Source organism: Mesoplodon bidens, assembly GCF_964165515.1.
Source record: "Mesoplodon bidens genome assembly, chromosome: 4".
Classification (NCBI taxonomy): Eukaryota; Metazoa; Chordata; class Mammalia; order Artiodactyla; family Ziphiidae; genus Mesoplodon; species Mesoplodon bidens.
In genome coordinates, this window is record NC_138160.1 from 172,289,344 (window position 1) to 172,315,207 (window position 25,864).

Consider the following 25,864-nt stretch of genomic DNA (forward strand, 5'->3'; position numbering starts at 1 on the left):
TGTTGCCATCATCCACCCACTTGTTCAGAACAAAAACCTGGGAGTGATCCTTGACTCTTCTTCTGTAATACCAACACCATATATTGATACATCAGCTAGTCCTGCTGATACTATCTGTAAAAATATATCTTGAATCCAACCACTTCTGGCCCTCGCCACTGCTAAAACCTTACTCCAAGTCACCTGTATTAGTTTTCTGTGGTTGCTGTAACATCACCACAAACTTGGTGGCTAAAAACAGCAGACATTTTTTCACTCATAGTTATGGAGGCTGGAAGTTCGTAGCAAGCTGTCATCCGGGCCATATTTCTGGTAAAGGTTCTAGGGGAAAATCCTTTCCTTGCCTCTTGTAGCTTCTAATGATGACCTGGCATTACCAGGCCTGTGGTCACATCACTCCAATCTCTGTCTCCCTGGTCATGTGAAGGCATTTGGACTGACCTAGATAATCCAAACCGACCTAGATAATCCAAATAATCTCTCCAACTCAATATCCTAAAATAATCACATCTGCAGAGTGTTTGCCAGATCGATCTGCTTCTTTCCACTTTCACCCTCACAAAGCAGGAAGCAGCAAATCTCCTGCTTAAAACCTTTCATGTTTACCAGTACAATCCAAAACCCTTACTATGGCCTCAAGGCCTGTGTGGTCTGGCCCTTGGCTGCTTCTCGGCCACCCCACCTTTCCTCACTTTGTCCACTCTGTCCTACTATTCCCACTTTTTTGCTATTTCTCAAATGTACCAAGCATGCTGGAGGGAGTTCCTTCTCTCCGGAGCACCCACTCCCCAGCTCTTCATGGGGTTGTTTCCTTCGTACGTAAATCTCAGCTCCAAGATCACCTACTCAGATCCTTTTTGTCATTCTCTGCCCCACTGTGTCCTCTTCCTTCTCCGTCATAGCACTCATAGTTCTCTGAAATCAGTTTAGGAACTTATTTGCTTGTGTGTTTGTTGTTCGTCTATGATGATTGTCGGCTATCCCAAGCTTCTCCTCTGTGGCCTAAACAGCCCAAATGACATGCTGTCCGATATAAGCTACCCTTTAGGATGAAGCCACTATGTCCTGCCGGTATCATACTCTTGAATTGTGGTACCAATGACTCAACATGATATTTGTCTGCCCAGTATAAGTTTGGAAGAAAGATCACCCACCTTATTCCAGATACTTTACTAATTAATGAAGATCCTTCATTAATCAAAAGAACAGGACTCCACAGGGGACAAACAGAAAAAAAGACTTTATTCTTTCCCCTCCTGGTCCCTTACTAGACATCTGCAAAATCCTAATTTCTCTGTCCCATGGATGAAATCACAAGCAGGTTCCATAATTCTTGGTTAGATAATAAAAAGTCTTTTATTGATTTGAGACCCAAGAAAACTCTTGGTTCTGTCAGTCTGATACTGTTCAAAATAATAAAGCCCTAAACTCCGTAATCCTGCAGTAACCCTCTCCAAAGAAATCCTCTTTTTTTCTCTCAGCCTCTCTTCAAATTCTTTCATCACTGAAGTAAGGGATGAGCCAAGCCTCATCCTTTCTAATAAATCCTGAAGAGAAGCACTAACTTCTTTGGCATGGAGGGGAAGGGGGGATTCTCTGTATTTGTTCTCTGCCTTTAGTGATACCTTAGCCCAATCTGAGACTTTAAGAGTTCCATTTTATCACCCCATTGCAAAGGTTAAGATTATATTTGAGCTTTTTGTAGCTTTAGCCCTGTTGAGTTACACAGAGTTTACAGTCTCTTGAAACTGCCAATTCTTTTTTCACAGTAAGTTCGTAAGTCTCCCTATGAAGAACTTGTGAGCTAGGCGACGGGATCCATGTGGGAGACATTACATTTATCCTCATGACATTTATTTTTCCTGGACTCCAGATGGCACCCTAGCTTCCTCCTTATCCCCTGCCTTGGGAAAAGCCATATCTAATAATACTGCTGTATCCTCTCAGTTCTCAGTATCTTCTCTTTAAATAGAAAAACCACCTTCCACTCCCCTGGTCCAAGAAGAGCCAGACTGCTACAGCGTTGTAACAAACCGGTGATCCGAAATCCTGAGAAGGCTCATTTGAAGTGGAGAAGGAGCACTCCACAGGCAGTTTATGCCCCGAATTTCATGAGACCCACAGACAGGATTAGGCCTTCTCAGGCCCCAAGTCTATGCACGAGTCCTTCCTCCCACCCTTTGTCTCCCCCTCATCCAATCAACGTCCGGCATCTGTTTTCTCCAGCCAATTAGCATCTCCAGGAGCCCTGTCCCGTTTGTCCTCGCCCCCTGACCATCAGTGGGCGGTGCCTGCGTTCTGAGGACAATCACACCCGAGCATGGCCCGACACTGCCCTCCGTGACGCCATGTGGGCGGGGCGGGACGGTAGATAAGAGATGCGGGCCGCCTCTGCTCGTGGCAGGGTAGCTCGCCCGCCCTGCGTCTGGAGACCCAAGTCCCAGCCCGGGAGGGCGGAGGACATGAAGGAGAAGGAGGCCGGCTCCCGGGAGACTCGCCGTCGGGAATGTTGCAGCAGCAGGGGTGCTTTCGGCCGCTGCGGCAGGGGGCGCGGCGGAGCACAGGACGCCGGTCGCGGGGAGACATTGTGTTCCAGGTGCTGAAGCAGCAGCTGTCCAGCGGCGCCGTGGTCGTACTGCACGTGGTGGAACGGGACCTCTGCAACCAGATAGCGCGCGAGGTGACCCGGCTCAGGCGGAAGGACGCGGACCTACGAGACGAGCGCCGGGCCACCGGGACTGCTGAGATCCGCGCCGCCCTCCGGTCGCTCCTGTCCGCGAGAGCTGCGTTTCGTGCCCGCACGTCCTCCTAGCGGGCGTGTGGCCGGAGGGTGTTCCGCGCGCTGCCCTCGCTAGTCCGGAGGAGCGGGCTCCGCCTGGGGTCTCCCTGGGACAGGCTGTGCTGCTGAATGCTTGCGGAAAATCGCAGATTTACAGATACAACTAGGTTATCATCCAGGCTGCAGCAGAGATACTTGCACCTGGGCCTTTGGTGTGTTGCGGAAGAAATGAAGGTGTTTGCAGAGTAAATACCCAGAAAAGGAAGAAACATTTAAAATCAGGCAGGGATGTCATGGGCTCAGGTAAAGGTCCAAGCAAACGTGGGAGGTTAGAATCCAGGCACCTGGACCACTCCTTATGCCTCACCCCCTGGTGAAGATGGAAATAAAGGGAAATCTGATTTGCTCTCTGTTGAACCTGGCTTCTTATGTGCTGCTTTGTGGGGTGTATGTGATGGGTGAGGAAAGCTCAGACAAAGATAGGGTTCCTCCAGTAGAGGAAGTGTCCTGTCTCCTCCCCTCCATCCCTAGCTCAGTATTTCTCCTCTTAGTCATCTTCATCCCCTGTACCAGGTCTTTGCACTGTTGTGCTTGTGTATTAAAATGTAGATGAGAGGTGAAGAAGCCAGAAGGGCAAGTAGAGAGTGCTGACAAAACACGAGCCACCCAAACCAAGCTTACTAGGGGAAGAGGAGCCTGAAATGAGGACTGAAGGGTAAGGAAGAGTCCTTCCCATTCCCACACGGGCCCCCTACATTTTTGTCCTATTTCCTGGCAAGCTAGGACTCCCCACCTAGAACTCCCTGCTGCTTTCCTCTCATCCTGCTCCACTTCCTGGGTTTATTCTTTCCCTTTCCTCTCTGTTCTCTCTTATTCCTGTTTTATTCTCTCCATTTACTGTCATTTCTTCTGTTTTACTTCTGACTACCCCCTTTTCCTCCTTTCTGGCCCTCAATGCATATTCTTGCCTCCCTTTTCTTTCTGTCTTCTCCCCTTTTCCTTGCCTGTCTTTCATCTATTTTTCTCTGTACCTAGAAAGTTTTACATTTGGGCCAAAAATGGATCCAACCAATCCTCTACTGCCATCTTCCAGCATCAGGCTTCTAATACAGAAGAACTTGTGAGTTACCCGCATTCTGAAGCCCTTTCTTCTGGTTCTGTTCTTGTTGCATTCCCCTCCTGGTCTGTTCAGTCCACTCACCAGGCCATGTTTGGATGGTTCCCAAAATGAACCATCTCTCCTTGCTTCCACCCTCCCCACACCAGGACCTGGTGAATCTTGCCCTCCACAGACTGTCCATTCAACTGGTGAGAAATGAAGCCACTTCCACCAGTGAGAACTGGGAAACATGGTTGGCATTCCCTCATTGTCAATCTTCGGTTTACTTTCTCCAAGAGTATCTAAAACAGCTGTGGCTATACTCCCCGTTGGGAGCCCTGAGCAGAGACTGCAGTCTGCTGGATTAGAGGGTTGGTCTTCATGCCTCATTAGCCTTGGCACCCTTTAGACTTTCTCTGAAATTCATGCAGAGGCTAACCACACCATCCCTCTTTTCCTAGCCCAAAACCCTAATGAAAATGCTCTACCTTGAGAGCTAAATAGACAGGACTTGATCACAAAGCAACTCTTAAGAATCCTAAAAGCCTGCTATAGCTGTGTGTAAAAATGCTCCCCATCATCCCATAGCCCTATTTATCTAGAAGGCCCGGAAAAGGAGGAAAGGAGGCTACTTGCTAACAGCCCCAGCAGTAAAATAAGGTGAGAAGCATGTTTAGTAGGTGAGGACATGTGTTGGGAAGAACTTTTGTTGTAAGGCCTGCTTCTGATTATGCCAACCCTCTCCCTGGGTTGTAAGGACACCCAACATGATGCCTAAAACAAAATGCTTACCCCCAGCCCTCTCCACCAAGAAAACCCAAGTCTGGCTATTGCATCTGTTGAGATGACTATTTCAAGTTTATTAACTGAAGTCTTGATATTCCGAAGGCAGTAATTTCAGACTAGAAAGCAAAACTGAGCTCTTGGTGGACATTGGGAAAAGGAGATGGGATCTGAAAGGTGCTTGGTAGCAAGAAGTGGATTGTGTTCCAGGGGCGTACAAGAAAATTGTTGGAGACAAGTGAGGTGGTTCACATCTCCACTGAGACTTGAAAATAAGTCTGTATTTTCTTGGAGCACTTTAAGGTCATGACAACAGAATGAACAATGATATGGGGGTGGTCATGGGGAATGGCTTGCAGGAAACATTTTCTCCCTTACCATGTGCACCACTGCAGTCCAACACGGAGAGAGGAGGAGAGTTGGCAGAGCACGGTGGGAGGCTTTTTAGAAGCTATTATAAGACCCTCTTTGTAACCAGAGCATCTAGACCTACTGAGTCACCTAATCCCTGCCAGCACCATATATTGGAGCCTAGGAGATAGCAGATGTGATGCTGGTGAGTCCTCCAGGATCTCCAAAGCCATTAGTAGCTGAGGGTCTGGGCCTTGCTGATCTATTAAAGCTCAGTTTATCTTGAAGGAATCTTGTCTTGGGGGTGGGCAGGACAGGGGAAAAGGAAGGTCAAAGGAGAGCAGAGAAACAACTGGGAAGCTTGGGGGAAGGACCCTGAGGCACTAAGGAGACAAAGTTCCAAGAGCAGCAAGAAAAGACTCCTCTAAATCACATGACCCTCCCTGACTCTTCATTATTGTTCCACCCTCCACCCCATAACTCCTACCCTGCCCTAGCCTGGTGCTACCTCCTCCTCAGCCTGCCCCCAATTCTTGCTCTGCCAATCATCTCCACTTCATCCAGCTCCCTACAGCAAGGTAAGAAGACACCTTAAGTCCCAGGGCATTGTTATCTTGTACATGTGCAACTACTTCCAGGAGGTGAAACAGCAAAAAGGCAGCCGAGTAGAGTTAGAACCAGAGTCAGGGGCATTGCCTGTAAAGAGTTTAAATACAAAAATAAAAGCAAATAAGTCAGTGCTTTTTAATTACCATCATACCCTATCAATCATAAACAATATTAGTGATAAAACACTTCACCCAGGTAAAATCTCCTAGTGGTCTAAATTCTAAACAATTGTAGAATTACAGTTCAGTTAGTCTATCTCAAGATCCTTATGCTTTAAGTAGCACATTCTTATTTGTCCTTTAATAAACATTATATTCTACATGGAAGTCAATTTGGAGAACTCCCATTACTGGGTTGGCCCACTCGGCTACACATGCTCACTTCCAAAGTAAGTTCCTAACAGTTTTGTTTGGAAGCATTTGAGCTCACTTTGAGCACATATAGCATCTCCATGGCTTAAGGTACCACATATACCTGCATTTAAATAGTGGATTCAAAATAAACCATAGCACAGTGGTTGTAAAGATGGAGATTCAGCTTGAGTTAAACAATTCTGTTATTCTACATAGCCACTTGCCTGGAAGCTAAAGTGGCGAAAGAGTGTGAACTACAAAGTGTAATATGTTTGGTGAGTACAGATTTTAGTTTATGCATGAAATATTTTATGGAGTTTGAACATTTTTTAAAATTGAAAAAGCTAGAATAAATGAATCTAGAAAAGAAAATATCACATCAGTAGTAGAATTAAGCCAAATAGCTTTAGAACTTTCCTCAGTCCCGCCCAGCGGTCCTAAAAGCTGCATCTTCTTGCTACATGGCAACATTTCAGTTCCTCTCAAAGGGTATTCTAGGTATTTCAAGTATCTTGCTCTAACACCACCTCTTTTCCTAGTTCACTCCTTCTGGTCCACTCCTTTTTTTTTCTTTTTACATCTTTATTGGAGTATAATTGCTTTACACTGGTGTGTTAGTTTCTGCTGTATAACAAAGTGAATCAGCTATACATATACATACATCCCCATATCTCTTCCGTCTTGCGTCTCCCTCCCACTCTCCCTTTCCCACCCTCCCTTTCCCACCCCTCTAGGTGGTCACAAACCACCTAGCTATGTGGCTGCTTCCCACTAGCTAGCTATTTTACATTTGGTAGTGTATATATGTCCATGCCACTCTCTCACTTTGTCCCAGCTTACCCTTTCCCCTCCCGGTGTCCTCAAGTCCATTCTCTATGTCTCAGTCTTTATTCCTGTCCTGCCCCTAGGTTCTTCAGAACCTTTTTTTTTTTTTTTTTTTTAGATTCCATATATATGTGTTAGCATATGGCATTTGTTTTTCTCTTTCTGACTTACTTCACTCTGTGTGACAGTCTCTAAGTCCATCCACCTCACTACAAATAACTCAATTTTGTTTCTTTTTATGGCTGAGTAATATTCCATTGTATATATGTGCCACATCTTCTTTATCCCTTCATCTGTCGATGGACACTTAGGTTGCTTCCATGTCCTGGCTATTGTAAATAGAGGTGCAATGAACATTGTGGTACATGACTCTTTTTGAATTATGGTTTTCTCATGGTATATGCCCAGTAGTGGGATCGCTGGGTCATATGGTAGTTCCATTTTTAGTTTTTTGAAGAACCTCCATACTGTTCTCCATAGCGCTGTATCAATTTACATTCCCACCAACAGTGCAGGACGGTTCCCTTTTCTCCACACCCTCTCCAGCATTTATTGTTTGTAGATTTTTTGCTGATGGCCATTCTGACAGGTGTGAGGTGATACCTCATTGTAGTTTTGATTTGCATTTCTCTAATAATTAGTGATGACTAACAGTCATCTTAAACTTGAAGATCAAAAGCAATACTCTCCCTCCTCCACAGTCTGCCTCCTCCCTGCCTTCCCTATTAGGCAATTGCTCAGGCCCAAATTCCTCTAGTTGCACGCCACTTCTTTACTTCTTGTGCATCAACAAATCTTATTGGCTCCATCTTAGAAATATATCCAGAATTCAACTATCTCTCACCACCTGGCCTGCTGTTCCCCTGGTCCATCCAAGGGAGCTTGCACTAGCCTCTCAACTCTTCTCCCTGCTTCATTCATGCACTCTGCAGTCCACTCTCCATATAGCAGGCAGAGGATCCTTGGAAAGCAGGCCATATCTTACCAAACCTCAGCTCTCCTCTTCACTCAGGCTGGCACCAGGCCCTCTCATTCAGTTCCAGCCACATTGTCTGTTTTGCACTCCTTTCTGGCCTTTGCATCTGTTCTCTCCCCCCACAGATATTCTATCTGGTTGCTCCCCGACTCTCTTCAAATGTCTGCTCAAAAGCCACATCCTGAGAGGCCTTCTGAACCACTTACATCTCTCTCTACCCTTCTTTCTCTATTTTTCTTCACAGTACTTATCACTCCCCACATATAATTATTTTGTTTATTTTCCATCTTTCTTTGCTGGAATGTGAGCTTCTTGAGCACAGACATTTTGTTTTCTTCTCTGGTGCATCCCTGGTCCTTGCCCTCCAGGGTCTCAGAGGATTTTCTGGGTGAGGTAGAAGGAATGAAGACAGATCAAGCATGTTGAGGAAAAAGCAGCTAGCTCACTGGGGTACATGGGAGACTGTGAGGTAAGGTCAGGCTGGCCAGGAGTTCCTGAAGGCCAAGTAGGCCTCCAGAGAAATTAGGATATGATCGTCAGGGTTGTGGAAAACATCCCTCCCCTTCTCTCAATGCTTATGTCCTCCCTTCAGTTAAGGCTCCAATGTGAAAGAAATGATTATCCAAAACTTGAAAGTAGAAAAGAGATTATTAGTGACAAAAGTTCCCTCTTTGACCAAAATTTAGTCAGGCTCCTCTGAGCCCTCTTTTCAACTAGGCATTGACCTTGTGCTTCCATGTCCTGACTTGTAGAGTCTCATTTTAATAAGAATCCTGCTAGTTAGTTTAGTGAGGATCTCCCCACCTTTAATACCTGATCACCCTCCACAGCTCATCAAATTCCTCATCCCCACCATTCTCCAGGTGATATCTGATGACCCTGGCCTGCAGGAATCCTATTAAATCAGTTTAGCAAGAATCTCTCTACTCTTGATGTCTCTTCTTAGCCATTTTCCACCCAGAGACCCCACCCTGCTCCTTGGCCAGAAATCCCCACTTTTCCTTGTTGTATTTGGAAGTGAGCCCAGTTCTATTATATAAGGTCTCTTTTCCCCTGTTGCAATAGTTCCTGGATAAAATGTGGTTTTAATGCTTTAGCTGTTTTTCGGCTCTGATTCTCTTGGACACTAGGTGTCCTTACAGCTTAGCTTTGTCTAGCAGATATTTTGGGGATTATCTGATTCCATGTGCACCTTTGATTGGCTTCTACTGACTTTATTTTACAATTCCATATGGGTAGAGATTAACTTGTAGAAAACCGATAGTAATGCAAATGGTTTCTGTCTGAGTGCAAGGCCAAAGATTCCTATTTATAGCAATGCAAATAAAATTTGTCAAGAGATGCACCTGGTTTATCTCTGGTGGAAAAAAACAACCCCAAAGTAGTGACCATACCTTAAACATCACAGTTTATTATACCCTTAATATATTAACCTATCTTCCATCTGTTAGTAATCTCTTTTCAACATTCCTTTGGCTGACTATTAAAAAAATGATGGGGGACTTCCCTGGTGGCACAGTGGTTGGGAGTCTGCCTGCCAATGAGAGGGGACACGGGTTCGAGCACTGGTCCGGGAGGATCCTACATGCCGCGGAGCAACTAGGCCGTGCGCCACAACTGCTGAGCCTGCGCTCTGGAACCCATGAGCCACAGCTACAGAGCCCACGAGCCACAACTGCTGAAGCCCACACGCCTAGAGCCCGTGCTCCCCAACGGGAGAGGTCACTGCAATTAGAGGCCTACGCGATGCAACGAAGAGTAGCCCCCGCTCAACACAGCCATAAAAAAAAAAAAAAAAAAAAAAAAGATGTCTAAAAATAGACCTCCACCATCTCATCGCCCTGCTTTTGTTTTGTCCTTACAGCCTGTATGTTTGTTTGTGCTGACTGTGCCCTTCACTGGCAGTCAGCTTGCCAGGGCAGGGACTTTGTTCACTGCTATATCAATAAAGACTCAATGAACAAATGAATGAATGAGTGAGTGAATGGTATGTGGTCTGGAGCACAGGAGTGGGGTCTTTCCATTGATGCTAAAGCACTCTTGCTATCTTTGTACTCTTTTGTTAACTGCTCCCCTGAACTCTTTTTCAACTAGGCCTGTCTTTTGGACTTCCATGTTTCTCTCTACAATGTCCATTTTTAGCAAGAATCCTGCTAATATGTTTAACCAGAATGCCCCATCCTTGATATATGATCACCCTGAATATATAATGGGGCTCCTTGTCCTCTACCATCTGCCAGGTGATGTCTGATATCCTGGCCTACCTTCAGCAAGGACCCTGTTAGATTGGGTTGTACAGAACCCCCCCCCCTTAGTAATTTTCCATCCAGTGATGGCCCCCCACCTCTCTCTTTGGCTATAAATTTCCACTCTCCCTTGTTGTACTCAGAGCTGAGTCTAATCTCTCCTCCCCCACTGCAAGACCCTGGTGCAGTGGTACCTACGCATATCTTGATAACGCCCCCCTTGAATAAAGTCTTCCTTACAGTGCTTTAACAAGTGTCATGAATGAATTTTTTTTCTTGAACACTGATCTCCCCATTATCTGTAACCACGGCTGGGTGACTTGGCAGAGGAAGAGGGGTGCACTTTAAGAGGATGGGTATGCCAGGGACAATAAGGCAGAAAGCCCTAATAAATTTTTTTACATCTTTATTGGAGTATAATTGCTTTACAATGGTGTCTTAGTTTCTGCTTTATAACAAAGTGAATCAGTTATACATATACATATGTTCCCATATCTCCTCCCTCTTGCGTCTCCCTCCCACCCTCCCTATCCCACTCCTCTAGGTGGTCACAAACCACCTAGCTGATCTCCCTGTGCTATGCGGCTGCTTCCCACTAGCTATCTATTTTACGTTTGGTAGTGCACAGCCCTAATAATTTTGAAACAACAACAGTAATCACTGTCGCTTACTCTGTGGCAAGCGTACATTCCAGTGCTTTCCTTGTATTCACTCGTCTAGCCAGTTTTCGCAGCTAGGGCCAGGAATGTGCGGCGGGAACCCGGGATCTGGCAGTGGCGGGTAGCCCGGGTGGGCTGCATCCTGGCGCTTTCTCTTTGTCTTTGCTGCTATAGTTTCCCTCCTTTGCTGGGCCGGGTGGTCACTAACCCCCCTGGTTTTCTAGCGGGATTGTCCTTGCTTCTGGAGATCCGGCTCGATTTCCGGCTTCGCCCGGGAGAGCGAGGTTGGGCACTCCGGAGTGCCCGGTGTCCTCCAAGAGCTCCGCGGCTGGCGGCCGGCGCCCAGCAGGCGGTTCTCCTTCGCCCCGGCCGGGCGGATCCAGCGACAACTCGCCCGGACCGTGAGGCGGGGCAGCGCAGCAGGCCGCCGCAGGAAGCAGGCTCTGTGCGAGAAGGTAGCAAGCAGCGTGTCAGGATGGCCGAGTGGTCTAAGGCGCCAGACTCAAGGTGTATACCTTCCCTGTGGGCTTTCTGGTCTCCGAATGGAGGCGTGGGTTCGAATCCCACTTCTGACAGGCACTTTTTACCACTTTCGGCTAGGCTGGCTAACATACGTAGCGCATTTCCCCCGTGCTACTAGCGTTTTTTTTTTTTCCTGTTTTCTGAGAAGGCGGCCATATTCAGACTTTACCGTTCCTGCTGTTCTCCACTACCTGTTTTCTCGGATTTACAGTGGCCGAGAGACTGTCTAGGTGGAAGAGGGAGGCGGTGTAAATACCAGAGGTTCATGTAATCATATTCACGAGCCCAGTTTACGTCACACCTTTTACACTTAGTCTAGCTCTATGTAAAAGCTCCTCTCATGTGCTCCCTGGTGGTCTAGTGGTTAGGATTCGGCGCTCTCACCGCCGCGGCCCGGGTTCGATTCCCGGTCAGGGAAAGCCTCGTTTTTGTTTCCACTTAACCTCAAAAATACGTTTCAACCTAACCTCAAAAATACAGTATTTGCAAATACGTTTCAACTTAACCTCAAAAATACAGTATTTGCTTTCTTTCTGGGAGAAAGGAATTACCAGAGGTGAGAGTTATTCTGGTTAACGGGTGCTAGCTGTGTGTGAATCATTGTCCTATACCTACAATACCTTAATTAGGAAGGGAAGAACATTGCGGACAGCACTAAATGATCCCAGAAAACCCTGGTGCTGCCACAACTGACAGTCTTCCAATGCCCAGGGTTTAAAAAAATCTCCCCGAATGCCCAAACTACCATTAGAATGGCAGATGTCACCTAGAGGGGGACTCAGGAAGGTCTTAGCTCCTCACAATGGCTCAGACAATTTTTGCTATGAAAAGAAGTCAGGAGATTCTCTCCCACCCCAACATCTACCTTTTTATTTTGAAAGTAAATTGAAATAATTAAAACAATGACCCAACGAACACCGGTGTTCTTTCTACCTACATACGACATAGGTTAATATTTTGCCACATTTTCTCTTTCTCTCTAGACAGATAGAGCTTCCCCAGCCTCCCACCCATTTGAAAGTTGCAGGCAGTATTACACTACTCCATGACACACCTGAGAAAATTAACTTGTCATCATCAGATACCAGTGCATGTGCAAATTTCCCCTAATTGTTCCCAAAATATCTTTTATAGCTGCTTTTTAAAAGTTTTTATTCTAGAAACTTTCACTGTCCAATTTTCTATTGTAACACCTGAGGAAAATAATCTATTTTAATAATAAAAACACTGGTCACACTTAATTTCGATCTTAATAGCTGTATAATATTCTGACCCTCTATGCTTACTTCGTTGTTTTTCAAAGTATTCATTTCTCCCTGGGTACCTTTTTTAGCCCTCCGGGCCAGAGCTGTTAGGATATATTCTACCTCCATATTAGTTACAAGCGGGCTTGCCAAACGACCCCAGGCCTTGGACAAATAATTTTGCCTCTGCTTTTCTGTGTGCTAGCAGTTGGCTTTTTTTTTGTAATCCAGCCTTGTGTGGAGTATAGCATGGTGAATGATGGCTGGTGGTCAAGCTGAGCTGAGTTCAAGTCCTGACTGGACTTTTCAGAAGGCAAGATGTCTATCCTCGCTAAGCTTTAGTTTTCTCATCTATAAAACTGGCCCATCAAAGGATGAAGAAGACAGAGAATGAAATTCCATCTAACCTTTAAGTTTCATTTTGAAATCTTTCCTCATCTTCAAAAGGAATTGGAAGGAATCTAAAAATAAAAAACAAAGGATTTTAAAAAAGTGCTGGGAAGACACACATCTAAATGTAACTGATTTTCTGTACGTGGTAGGATTATGAAAAATTTAAATTTTCTTTGCTGTAATGTCATGCATTTGCTGATTTTTCTACCATGAGTATATAAAACATTAGTAGAAGAATAATACAACTTATTTGAAAAATTGCTCACACCTTACACAAAAATCAACTCAAAATCAGTCATAGATTTAAATGTAACACATAAAACAATAAAAACTTTATAACAAAACAGGAGAAAACCTTTAGGACCTAGGGCTTAGTGAAGAGTTCTTAGAAATGACAATAAAAACATGATCCACAAAAGAAAATATTAAATTGGATCTCATCAAAATTGAAAACTTATTCTGCAAAAGACCTTGTTAAGAGGATGTAAAGACAAGCAACAAACAGGAAAAAAAATTTGCAAACGACATATCTGACAAAGGGCTCATATCTAGGATATAATAGAGAACTCTCAAAACTCAATGGTAAGAAAGCAAACAATCCAATTAGAAAATGAGCCAATGACAAGACATTTATGTTCAACGTTGTTGAAGTGCAAATTAAAATCACAATGAGATATCACCACAAGCTTTTCAGAATAGCTAAAATAAAAAGCAGTGATAACACCAAGTCCTAGCGAGGATGAAGAGAAAGTAGATCACTTATTCATTGTTAGTGGGAATGTAAATGGTATAGCCATTTAGGAAAGAGTCTGACAATATTTTACAAAACTAAACATGAACTTACCATATGACCCAACAATTACATACTTAGGCATTTATCACAGAGCAGTGAAAGCTGATATTCACACAGAAACCTGTACACAAATGTTCATGGCACCCTTATTTGTAACAGCCAAAAAACAGGGAAACAGGGAATAACTGAAATGCCCTTCAATAGATGAATGGTTAAACAAATGGTGTTACCACCATACTACAGAATGCTACTCAGCACTAACAACAAATAAACTATCGATGCAGGATACAACTTGGATATACCTCAGGGAGTTATATAGAGTGAAAAAGTCAATCTCAAAAGGTCACATACTGCATGATTCTATTTATATAAGATTCTATAAATGATAAGATTATAGTGACTGAAAACAGATTAGTGATTGCTAGGGATTGTGTTTATTGGGGGGCAGGGAGTGGGGTGGAGGTGACTACAGAGGCATAGCAAGAGGGAGATCTTTGTGTTGATGAAATAGCTCTGTACCTTGATTGTTACATGCTCCCTACATAATGGATGACATCAGCCTTCAGCAGATATAATCCAGGAAGAAGCCCACCTCTGGCATCCCAAGGTTTTTCCTATTTCATTTCTGATAAACACCATCATCTGTCACTTGTCACACTTATTTGAACATATGTCATAGTCCCTGCTATGGACTGAACATTTTTGTTGCCCCCCCAAATTCTTATGTTGAAACCTAATCCCCAATATCCCCAATATTAGGTAGTCAGAGGTGGCGATTTGGGAGGTGATTAGGTCATGAGGGTTGAACCCTCATGAATGTCATTAGTGCCCTTATAAAAGAGACCCCAGAGAACTCCCTTGCTCCTGCCACTGTGTGAGGACACAGCAAGAAATTGGGCTCCCAGTAGGCGGGCCCAAATCTGCTGAATCTGCTGGCACCTTAATCTTGGATTTTCTAGACTCCAAAATTATAAGAAATAAATGATTGTTGTTTATAAGCCACTCAGTTTATTATATTTTTGTTATAGCAGCCCTTATGGAATAAGACAGTCCCTAAGCTTGTCTCCAAGTTCACCAAAGGCAGGATTTAGGTCTGATTCACCAGATTTCAGAGCCACTGTCAGAGTGGTTGCTTAATCCATGTGAACTTTATGTGTACAGTGAGATAGACTGGGGACTCAGTGAGAGTGGGGGTGCCAGCCCCTATGGAGGTGAACATGAGGAAGGAGATAGAAGCCACACTATGTAGGGAAGTGGTTGAGGTATGGGTCCGTCAATGTTGGGAAAGTTAATCACCAATGAGGCCTGAGTGTCTCTGCACGTTCCTGTTGGATATGCTTAAAATGCAAGGCCCTGACTGCTCTTTGCTTGGGCTGTTTCTCAGAGCTGCGTTTTAGTGAGCAACGTTGAGGGATGAGATAATGTCTCCTCCCCCACCTCCTACTCACCCCCAACAAAGAGCAGGTTTGCTTACTGCTTGCTAAACAACTGGTCAATTTTCTGAGTTCAGTGTTCCTCAGCTGCAATGCAATGCCACTAAATGCATGGTGTCTACCTGGGTACCTCTGCATTGCCCCCATTGGGACTTGGTGGCTTGGGGTGCTCATGCTACTTGCTGTGCATGAGTAATAAAATCCTTTGCCTCTGACCCATGAGTCTCTTGTCTTCTGCCAGCATCCATGAAACTGTGGCAAGCTAACTTGTTAGCTTACAAGTAGGATAAGATCCCAGACCCTCCCAGATGGAGGAGGGCTCTTGGGTACCTTGTTGTTCTGTCGTAGCCTCAGACTCTAAAGAGAACGGCACTTTCTCAGCTGGTTCTGAAGGTACCTTTTTGCCTTTGGTGATGAACTGTCCTTTAATCTCATAGTCACCTGGCCCCTTCTTGTGACCCTCTGGGTGATTACTCATACCTCCAAGAGGTCCTTTAGGGACATAATTCAGGCCAGGTCACTGCCAAATTATGGGCCTCTTTAGACCTCATGCATCTGTCTGCCTGAAAGTTCTCATCAGTATTGACTCCATCTATCTCCCTCCTCACCCCTCAGGGCTGCCAGGCAAAGAAGATCCAGGGGGATAGGAAAAGGATGGAGGGCAGTCCATGCAGTTTTGATGCTGTGCATTCTGAGAACTTCTATCACTCAAGCATTCAACATATTCATTGCTGAATGTCAACAATGTGAATTGTTGTTTCAGGAACACAAAAAAGAATAAGACAGAGCCACTGAGTGTAGAAGCAAGAAGATTTGGGGTTAGATGACTTAGGTTTTGATCCCTCTGGACCAGCATTTGTGACCTCAGGCAAGTTATTTAACCTCTTGGAAAATCAGTTTTCCTCATCTATAAAATGGAGTAATATTAGAATATGTACACTGGGGGTTGCTTTAATAACATGGAAAAGCATCGAACATGTTGCTGGCCACAAGGTTGCCTCCATCTAAGTTCCCAACTTCTATTAAAATTCACAGTCACAGGAGATGGAGGAGTAGACATGGGGAGGGGAGGTAGGGCTAGACTCAGATGAAAGGAATAACAGAGGAGCCAAGGACCCCAGACAAGGTCCTTGGAAATCAAAGCGCTCCCTAACTCTCAGCACTCAATTCTATAATTATTTAGATGCCACCCAGAATGTAGGTAAAACATTTAGTGATAGCCTTAGACTTAATGAATGCTTTACTGTTTTAGTCACTATATCATTCGTTTCTGTTGTTGAGACATTGCCAATAAATCCAAGGTCATGGGTGGCCAAATATTAGACGGACTCTGTTCCTCGGCCTTATGTGGCACCTCTTGGTTGGCATCTTTGGAAAAAGGTGGAGATAAAGTGAGAGAGTGGATTTTGAGACTTTTCCTGGTGGACCATGGTGACCAGAGTTACTCCAATTCCTGCTGTCGTAAAGTTGGCTATAGCTCCATTTTTTTTTAAATGGAAGTATAGTTGATTTACAGTATTGTGTTTCAGGTGTAGCTATAGCTCCATTTTGGAGTGGGGTTCTTTTGGGTCTCTGGGGTCCTTGGTGAAAGCCATGCCCACAGCCTCTTGGATGTTCTGTGATGCCCTGAGCCCTGATTTGATTGCTGTGCCAATCCAGCTGGGGAGCAGGGTCGTGTGCTCCCCAGCAAAGTGGACCTGTCCTTCTGGCTTGCAGAGTTCCTGAGCATAGTCCACATATTGGTAGGGAGTGAAGGAGGCAAAGCCGCCCATGGAGTAGGGCTCCTGGCTCCAATGCTTGACCGTGGAATAGGGGCACAGGGCCCACACCTCCTCCTTGGGGAGATCATGGACTACTGCCGGGTCGTCCAGGACAATATCCATTGCCCGGGCACGTCCATGACAGCGAAGAAAGAAGAGTCATCGTCCAGGGTATAGGAGGCCAGGATGACCCCTGTGCCATTGGGGAAGATGTGGTTGGCATAGAAGATGAAGTGGAAGGCTGGTCGGTGCTGGACTTGCCCCCTAAGATGCCTTTGTGCTCCCAGAAGTGCTGCGTGCGGGTCAGGATCACTTTGGTGGCACCGCTGTAGTGGACGGATCGCAGCGCATCCTCCTTCCCATGGGAGAGAGGTGGTCGGAAACAGAGGAGTCAGGCAGCCTTGGCTGTGGTGGCCACAATCAGGTCATCGGCGGTCAGACGTGCCCTGGTCTGCGGAGGGTCAGGCATTCGGTAGGTGATGTGGACGTGGTCTCCATACGACTCTACCTCCTCTGCTGGCGAGTGGAGCTGGACTGTCCCGGGCAAGAGGGCAGCATGCAGGGCTTGGGGAGCTGGTCAAAGCCCCCAGTGATTTCATCAAACCTGAGAATGAGCAGGCAAGGGAGAGACAGGGAAGCAGGTTGATGGACAAGGCCGGGCAGAGGATGGGTCATTTGGACTGTACAGAGGCTGAGTCCTCTCATGGACCTGCTCTGGCCTGTGTGTTAGGGAGGTAAGCCATTGGCAAAAGGAGGGCGTGCCGGGTAGGGTGGCTCTTAGCTCCAGGGAACTAGAGATAGGTGCCATTTTGGGGCTGACAAATCAGAAAAATGCGTTCCCTCTGGGCAGGTACAGCTCCTTGCCAGAGCCTCAGGCTTGAAACATGGATCATGCCTGGCTCTCAGTCACACACACCCCCCGCCCCCCGCCTCCTCAAGTGGTCACCCCACTCGGCCTGCCGTAAGACCCTCCTCTTCCTTCCATTTTCCCTTTAGGACAGTCCCTGGCCTGAATATAAATGGATTTACCCGAAAAAAAAATTCTGGGAGGAAGGGAGAAGATGCTATTGGGAAAAGAAGAAGCCTGGGTGCTCAAATAACTGAGCCAGTCCCCTTGGCCACTGAAGGCTTGCAGGGTCTGTTGCCCTCTCGCGAATATCTGTAGCCTTTTTTTGCAGGAATTGGGTCACAGGACCCTGAGGGAGAGTGAATTCCGGTCTATTTTATCTTTGTAGCCCCAGACCATCCTGACAGACAGGGGTTTGGTGGTTGGGGTCTGGAGTTAGCACCCCTGATACATCATCCTGGGATGAAAGACAGTGAGGCCCCTTGTAAGGACCCTCATCTCTGTAACCAGAGAGCAGGTGAGGCCCAGAGCAAAGCAGATCTGTAGCTTCCTGACGTGACTGCCTCTTAGCCAGAGGTTCTTAAAGTGGGGACCCTAGACAGAAAGACAGAGAGCAGCAGCAGACCTTGAAACATGTCAGAAATGCATGTTCTCAGGTCCTAGCCCAGATCTACTGAATCAGAGACTCAGGGTGGGGCTCACCCTTCTGTGTTTAACAAGACCCCTGCTGACTCTGAGGCTCAGTGGAGTTTGGAAACCTCTGCTTTCCCCTCTTCCCCATTTCTTTTGGGATTTTCCACCTGATTTATCTGAACTTTCTTTCGACCACTGTCCTGGTTAGTAATTGGCTAACCCATGCCCATTTTCCCATTTCTCCACCCCATTTCCCACTGGGGTTCCTGGAAGAGAGAGATGATGGCATGCAGGGTCTCCAAGAAGGCCTTGTAGTAGCCTACATCTGCATTCGGCAGGTCCCCAGTCATCTGCACAGCCCCCCGGCTCAGGTTCCCCACCTTAATCAGGTATCCCTGCAACCAGCCGACCACGTGCAAGGAGAGAAGGCAGGGGAGTCAGATTGTCTGGAAGCCAACATGAGAACCCTTGCTTTGCGTCCAGGGACAGGGAGAAACAGAACTGGACAGAGTGGAAAGGCCAGACCATTCAGCCGGACCGCTGGGGGCTGCCATGGGTCTACTTGTACCAGGTTCTGACAGTCTCAAAATGCTCTCCTTTGTCCTAATAGCAGGAAAACAGCTACCTTTCCGTGCTACTTCCCACATACACACCCTCTGATGAGCCCTTCACTTGTATGAGCCTCATAAAATCCTAAGAAGTAGCTTATCGTCCCTGTTTTACAGGTGGGGGAACTGAGGCCCAGTCTTCCTGTCAACTGCAAGTACGTTGGGCTGCTTACACTGATCTGGAGGAATCTAGGTACTGAGTAATTCTTCTCACCCTGCCCTCATCCCGCACCATCACACCGTGGTCCTGGCTAGCCCACCAGCAAGTGACCCTGAAGTTCTCCCTTTGGAAGTGTCCATTGAGGATTGTACCCTGTGCTTCACCCCTGCTCCTTTCTCCCAAGCGAGGCCAGAGTTCACACAACAGAACTGGCCAGGAGGGTTTCACCTGTTAGGGTGACCAACTGTTCAGCTTGCCGAGGGCTGAGGGGTGTTCAGGGATGATCTGGTACCCTTGTCACCAGTGCAGCAGCCCTGGAGGCTGGGCACTCGGGGGGCAGTCCTGACAGGGACTGCCAGGATGACAGGGCATGGCTGGTCTCGCCTTAACCTGGGCAAAAACCTCTATCAAACATGCATGTTTAAACCAGAGACAAGGTGGCAGGGCCCCAGCATCCCAGGAAAAGCAACATCACAAAGTTCCCGGAGACACGCTTCAAGATCTGCAGTGTAGACAACCAGAACCAGAGAGGGTGGTAGGTTCCCTACCTCTGTGCATGGGGTGTGTGGAAGGTGGGGGGTAGGGATGGGCAACTGAGAATCTTCTCTAGCTTGACTTATTCTCCAAGCCCTGTACCTCTCCTCCCTTTTTCCTTCCCTCCTCCCCAGTTTCCTTTCCCCCCTTCCTTCTCCTCCCCCCACCACCGGTGTCCTCCAGGAGCTTACATTCTAGCAGGGGAAGCAGACCATAACAAATTAAACAAGTAAAATATTCAATACAGTGTGATAAGCGTTAGGGTGGAAACTGTTGCAGAGAAAGGAAGATGGGAGGGTGCCAGATGGGAGGAACCTCAGTTCAAAGTGGACACTTGAACCGTGACCTGAAGAAGGTTGAGGGGCAAGCCACGTGTATCTGCAGGAAGAGCATTCCAGGCAGAGGGAACGGCCAGTGCCAAGGCCTTGAGGGTGTGCTTGGCTGAGTAAGAAACAGCAAGAGGTTGGAGTAGGTGGGTGAGGAAGGACCCCCTCTCCATCATGGGCAGCCCTGAGCCACAGGCGGGAGAATGTGGGGCAGGGTCTGTGCACAGGCTCCCTCTGGCTGCCTGCTGGGGAGGGTGGGTCAAGGGTTAACATGTTCTCTCCTGGGTTCAAGGACTTTGTCCCACAACCAGTCCGAATGTCCCGAAGGTGGACAGTTAACGATTGGACAGATTACGGGGCTGTAAAGTTAGGGGCCAGAGCTCCCCCACCAACCTGGGAGTTACAGAGGTGGGAAGCCTACCTCCTTGTTGGTGTTGGACACATTTCTGTAGGCCTACGAGGCCACTGTGAATAGTACGGACAAAGCGGGAAACCTGGCGCCACCGTGGCAGAGTGAGGCTGGGTGGGCTCCAAGAGTACGGTATGTTCACACTCCCCAGCAGCGATTCTAGGAAGAGCTGTTCTGCCGTCTTCCACTCCTCATTTGCCCTGACTTGATAGCCCAGCAGACGCGGGTAGGCCTGTACCTCCCCCATGCGCTGTGCACCCCGTTGACCAGCACCCAGCTCTGGTTGTTGGAGGTGTGGAACTTACTGAGCTTTAGCCCAAACTTCCTGATGAGCTCATGAGAGAGCCTGTGGTGCGAATCAGAGACAGCTCAGCAGGGACAAGGAAGCTGCCAGCCGTCCCTGCTCCAGGGGCTCTGCTCTTTGCTCCCCACAGATTTATTGGGGCTACTGGCCTCTATCCAAAGACAGAACTACAGACCCCCTTGTCACTACACTAATGGCGGCAGGGCCACGAGGGAACAGGGCCACCATTCTTGTGGCCACATCGCACCAGGCTTGTCCTCTGTTTTGGCCACGATCTCTCTCATTTTGTCTGAGACCTCTGGCCTCAAGGTCCAGGAGGTTGCATGAAGAGCAATGTCAGGGTCCTCTGGTCTTATCTTCCCTGGAGGCCATGTGCATCCTTCCCAAGCCTCCAGGAAGCATCTTTCGCCACCCTGCATTCTCCATGGAGCAGGGCCCCCCTTCAGGATGACCCTCCATGAGGTCACCTGGTGCTAGTTTCTGGTCCCGGGGCTCCCACCAGACACCACACCCTCCTCGATGACACTCATTATTCCCATTGTTAGCAAGCCTAGCAGGCCACGTTTGACTTTTCAAGGTGCTCTCCCATCCTAATTATCTTTTGGGATCCTCCACATCGGCTTCTAAGCAGGCAGGGCAGGTGCCATTATGCACAGTATATACATTAAAACATTGAGGCTGTGAGTTGGGGCAGACCCAGGCCTGCTGATTTCCAGGAAAGGACGGCCACTCATTGCTATTTGTCTTGGCCTTGGTGTTGACTGCTGTTCTAATTGTGTGTTCTGTGTGTTTTGTGTCTTCTTAGATTCTGTCTATTTGATACTCATTAATCCAGGGCCGAACCACATCTCTCCTACATGTCAGCTTGCCTAGAGCTCTCCTTTCAGTGTGCAGACTGGCTGATCCAAGGCCATGTTCCCACCCACACACCAAGTAAATACCTCCCCTGCCCTGACTCACCCAGGGCCAGGTACCAGGCAACTAGAGACCACTCCTACAGCCCAGAGCCCAGTGTAATTATTCAAACCAGCCAAACCTAAGCTGTTTACTCTGTCCCACGTTGCCTTTCCCTCAGAAACTCCAATAAAGGCCATGGTCTGTGCCTTCTCTTTGCTCCTGTCTTCTGCCTCCTGACCATCCCAGTGTATCCCCAGGGCCCTGTGTGGTGTGGTTTGTCTCCTTCTCTCTGGAAATGTAAGTAATAAATTCTTACAGTGGCATTAATCTCTCCATGGCTACTCATCACCTCCATAAACTAAAATCCCGAGAGTACAAATGAGACACCTGCCCACACCCCAGCCTTCCCTACCCACCCCCACTTTTCTCGACCATACCTGTGGTTGGCGGGAATCCTCATGGCTCCCAGCTCCACATACCATTGTGCTCCAGGTACTCTGTGGGTCTCTATGCTGCCACCCACACATGCCCTGAGGCCTCCAGGACAGTCACCTAGAAAGACAGCACTTTCCTGACCTAAGTGAGGCTGGACACATCCCCTCCTAGCAGGCCTGGCTCCCACAGCCCTCCTGCCTCTTCCCCAGGTCTCCCTTTGTTATACAGTCAGGTCACTCAGTTCTCCTAGCCCTTCTACCCCCACCTAGAGCCCTAGACCCAGTCCCCTGCCCCAGCTCTCTGAGGCTGTCCACTTCCCTCTCTCCCAGGTTCCCCATGCAGGACCCTCCCACACCCTATCATGTACCTGGTGGCCAGCGTCCTACAGGGTCTTGGCAGCGGTGAGCCCTGCCATGCCCGCCCAATCACCACTATCTGTTTCCTTTCTGCCATCTGCCCCAGCCTGTCTTGGGCCAGCCACACCACCTCTTCATAGTGGGGGTCCTCAAAGCACTTGACAAGCCAGCTGCTGGAGGCCTGGGTACCCAGGCTCAGCACAGACAGGAGGGTGAGAGCCAGCCAGCCTGTGCACATGGCTGTGGAGATGTCAAGCAAATGACTGAGGACCAAGAAGTCCTGCTGGTCTTAACACTTGCTTTGAGGAGTGGTTATATCGCTAGACCTGTGGTGCAGCATCCCGGCACTCCCATTCCCTTCCTTCCCTACTAGAGGGTGTCTTCGTCACCAGGACTGCCAAGCTGCCCCCAGCACCCCAGATGGTCAGCACTGCCACCTTGCCGCCCACTCTCAAGGAATGATGCAGGATGGAACCCTGCCCAAGGTGCCTGCCCTTGGCCATCTGGACTGCCATCCATGAGGTCAAGCCCTCAGTCCAATGGGGGACAGGTGAGGTGGACCTGTCCACCACATTGGGTGCCCCATTTCCCCCTTGGAGTTGATAGAATGTTTGTTGCAGCGAAAAGACCTAACTCACTGGCTGTGGAAGGATAGGGTGAGGATAGAGAGTATAAAGGCATCATTTAATAATGGTAACAGTTTCTGAGACGTGCATGGCAGTGTACCAGCTTCCCAAGCCCCAGAGAGACATCGTGAGGTCGTTTCCCAGAGGTGGCCAAGGCTCACTGAAGTTAAGAGTTTGCCCAGTTGTGAGCCTGCATTTCCACACCTGCCTTGGACAGGGTTCCATTCATTCTGGCTCATACATTCCCTCTAGGAGCCTATGAAAGGTGTGTGTTTTGTGACTGCCATTTTCTTATTGTTGTCCTTGTTGAAATTATTATCTGTGTTCTGGGCTGAATTGTACCTCCCCACCAAGTCATGTGTTGAAATCTTAACCCCTAGTACCTCAGAATGTGACTGTATTTGGAGACAGGGCCTTTAATGAGGTGTTTAAGTTAAAATGAGGCTGTTAAGGTGGGCCCTATGCAATCTGACTAGTGTCCTTGTAAGAAGAGGAAATTTTGACACACTGAGAGACACCAGGGATGTGAGCACAGAGCAAAGGCCATGTGAAGACACAGGGAGAAAGCAGTGATGTACAAGGCAAGGAGAGAAGCCTCAGGGGGAACCAACTCTGCTGACGCCCCGATCTTGGACTTCCAGCCTCCAGAACTGTGAGAAATTTCTGTTGCTTCTGCCACCCAGTCTGTAGTAGTTTGTTGTTGCAGCCTGAGCAGACTAATACAGTTTGTAACCGAGTTTCCCTCTGTATCTTTCCCTAGGGTAGGGAGGAGTGAGGATCTGGTTCTGGCTGTCAGGTTAGACTCACCACCAGATACCTTTAAAAATGTGCATTCATTTTTTTTAAATAAGAATCCACGCGAGCAACATGTGAATATATCCTTGATTCCAGTCTCAGGATTTATGTTTAATTCGGGCCACCTTTCCCCCTTCATTTGTGATGGTATAGTGACATTACAGAACAAGAAAACATAGAGGGACAAATCGTTTGTACCCCCACTGCCGCACTTTCCCACCCGGTTCCATTTATCGCCATCAACAGTTTTCTGCACAGAGTAAGATGTGAGGCAGCTGCTCAATCTCCTATCATCTCCATCTTGGACCAGAAATCAATCCCTTTTGCATATAGCCTGGCTCATAGTGGGCACTTGACATATGCGTGGAATGCAGGAGTGGACGGATGGCCACATGGACAGACAAATGGGTGAAAAAATGGGTAGACAAATAAATGAACAGATGGGTGCAGAGAGGAAAGAAAGGATGCATGGAGAAACACTTTGGAGCTTCCTACAGTGCCTCCCTCTGCCCTCTGCATTTCATTGCAGATTTCAAGCTTGGGGGCAGTGCTCAGCCCAGACTGTCTGTCCTTGAGTCTACCAGTCTAAAGGTTGACTCTATTTACCCTGCCTCTCCCACTCTCCTGAGGGCCTCCTGTGCTTCCTCAGCCTCCCTCTGAGAACCCATGTGCCTGACTTTATATAATTTCTTTTACTTATAATTTCTTTCACTTTATAATTTCTTTTACGCACATACATTTCAGAATTCAGCCTTCCTCCACCCTCAGCCATCCACCTTTTCTTCAAGGAACAAGAGTGGGGCTTATCCCTTCTCCCTTCCTTGAGGTGAGAAATGGAATCTGACCCATCCTGAAGTCATAAGTTTTGTCTCTTTGTCTCCTTACCGCTTGTGATATTTATATTTTAACCACAGAGCTGTATTGATGGAAAACAGTGTTTAATAGTGTAAGCAACTACAGCATCTTGCTCAGCCATTAAGAATCAATCGCCGCTGGGCCTTCTAGGAAACACAAGTTCTCTTGCGTGGAGTTACACTTTCTCATCCGCTGCTTGGCCCTGGAAAGTCAGTCCCTTTGGGCAGAGGGCTCCTCTCCAGCTGAAGAGGAGAGCAGAACAACACATCTGTGAGCTAAAGGAGCTGCCCAAATTATCCAGCTGAGCTCTTGATTTCACCCAGCAGAAACCAGACCAGGGAATCTGTGTTGGCCCTGGTGCCACAGAGGTATTCATTATTTGCCAAGGTACGTTGACACCAGACCCACAGCCCTCAATCCACTCTTTACCCTCCTGAACTAATCAACCACTGCCTTAAAGATCTGCTGCATCTTGTCTCTGGGGTGGAGACACCACTGAGCAGCCCGGATGCCTGCCCTGAGAGCCAGAGACCAGGTCTGCCTTGTCCACTCCAGTGAGGCCCCACACCTGGCACAGCTATAGCTCCACTGTGACTATTTGCTGTATAAATGAATAAATGTAAGTGAGGTGTTGATAAACAGAATATTGCCAGCCATATCAGTAAACAAAGGGTGTCACAGTCATCGGTGATTGCAGCCACCACCAGTGAGCTGGTGAGCCCTGAGGGAACTTAGAAAGGAAGAGAATACCTGTCATCTAGCAGCCATCAGAGTGCAGCCACTCCCCACAGTGAGCCCTGAGGAAACTCAGGGTGTGAAAACACAGGATACTGGCCCCAGACAGCTGAGGTGCAGATCAAACAATGACTTCAGTGAGCCCAGACTCTTGCATCTTCCCATACATAGAAAAGCCCTAAATTCCTCAACTTGAGATATCTGGTTTTCTTTAATTAACCATAATCTTCTGACGTTCAGACTACCTGCCCTTTGTTGCAGAACTCCTATATATCCTGCCCCCCACCCCCGCCCACCCCTTGCCTCCTTGGGGCCGTTCTCTCAGGGTTACTTGAGATGCTGCCTCCTGGGCTTGAAGTCCTAAAAATTCCTGCCGAATAAAACATAACTCTCAACTTTTAGGTTGTGACTATTTTTTTAGTCGACAGTGTAGATATTGAAACCACCCATCCTAGGTCTTTAAGAAATGTTTTCCCCTTTGTCCCCTCCAAAATACATGTGTCAGTTGATATGTTTCCA

General features: G+C 47.5%; 1 pseudogene across 1 annotated transcript; it reads right to left on the bottom strand.

Annotated features, from left to right (window-relative positions):
* Window positions 1-16,431: 16,431 nt before the first annotated feature.
* Window positions 16,432-22,572, bottom strand: LOC308616445 (L-amino-acid oxidase-like; annotated as a pseudogene). The gene is made up of 5 exons: window positions 22,346-22,572; window positions 21,981-22,095; window positions 20,392-20,688; window positions 18,564-18,700; window positions 16,432-17,429 (listed from the first exon to the last, which is right to left on the bottom strand). The product of its transcript is annotated as an L-amino-acid oxidase-like (transcript).
* Between the last annotated feature and the right edge of the window lie 3,292 nt (window positions 22,573-25,864).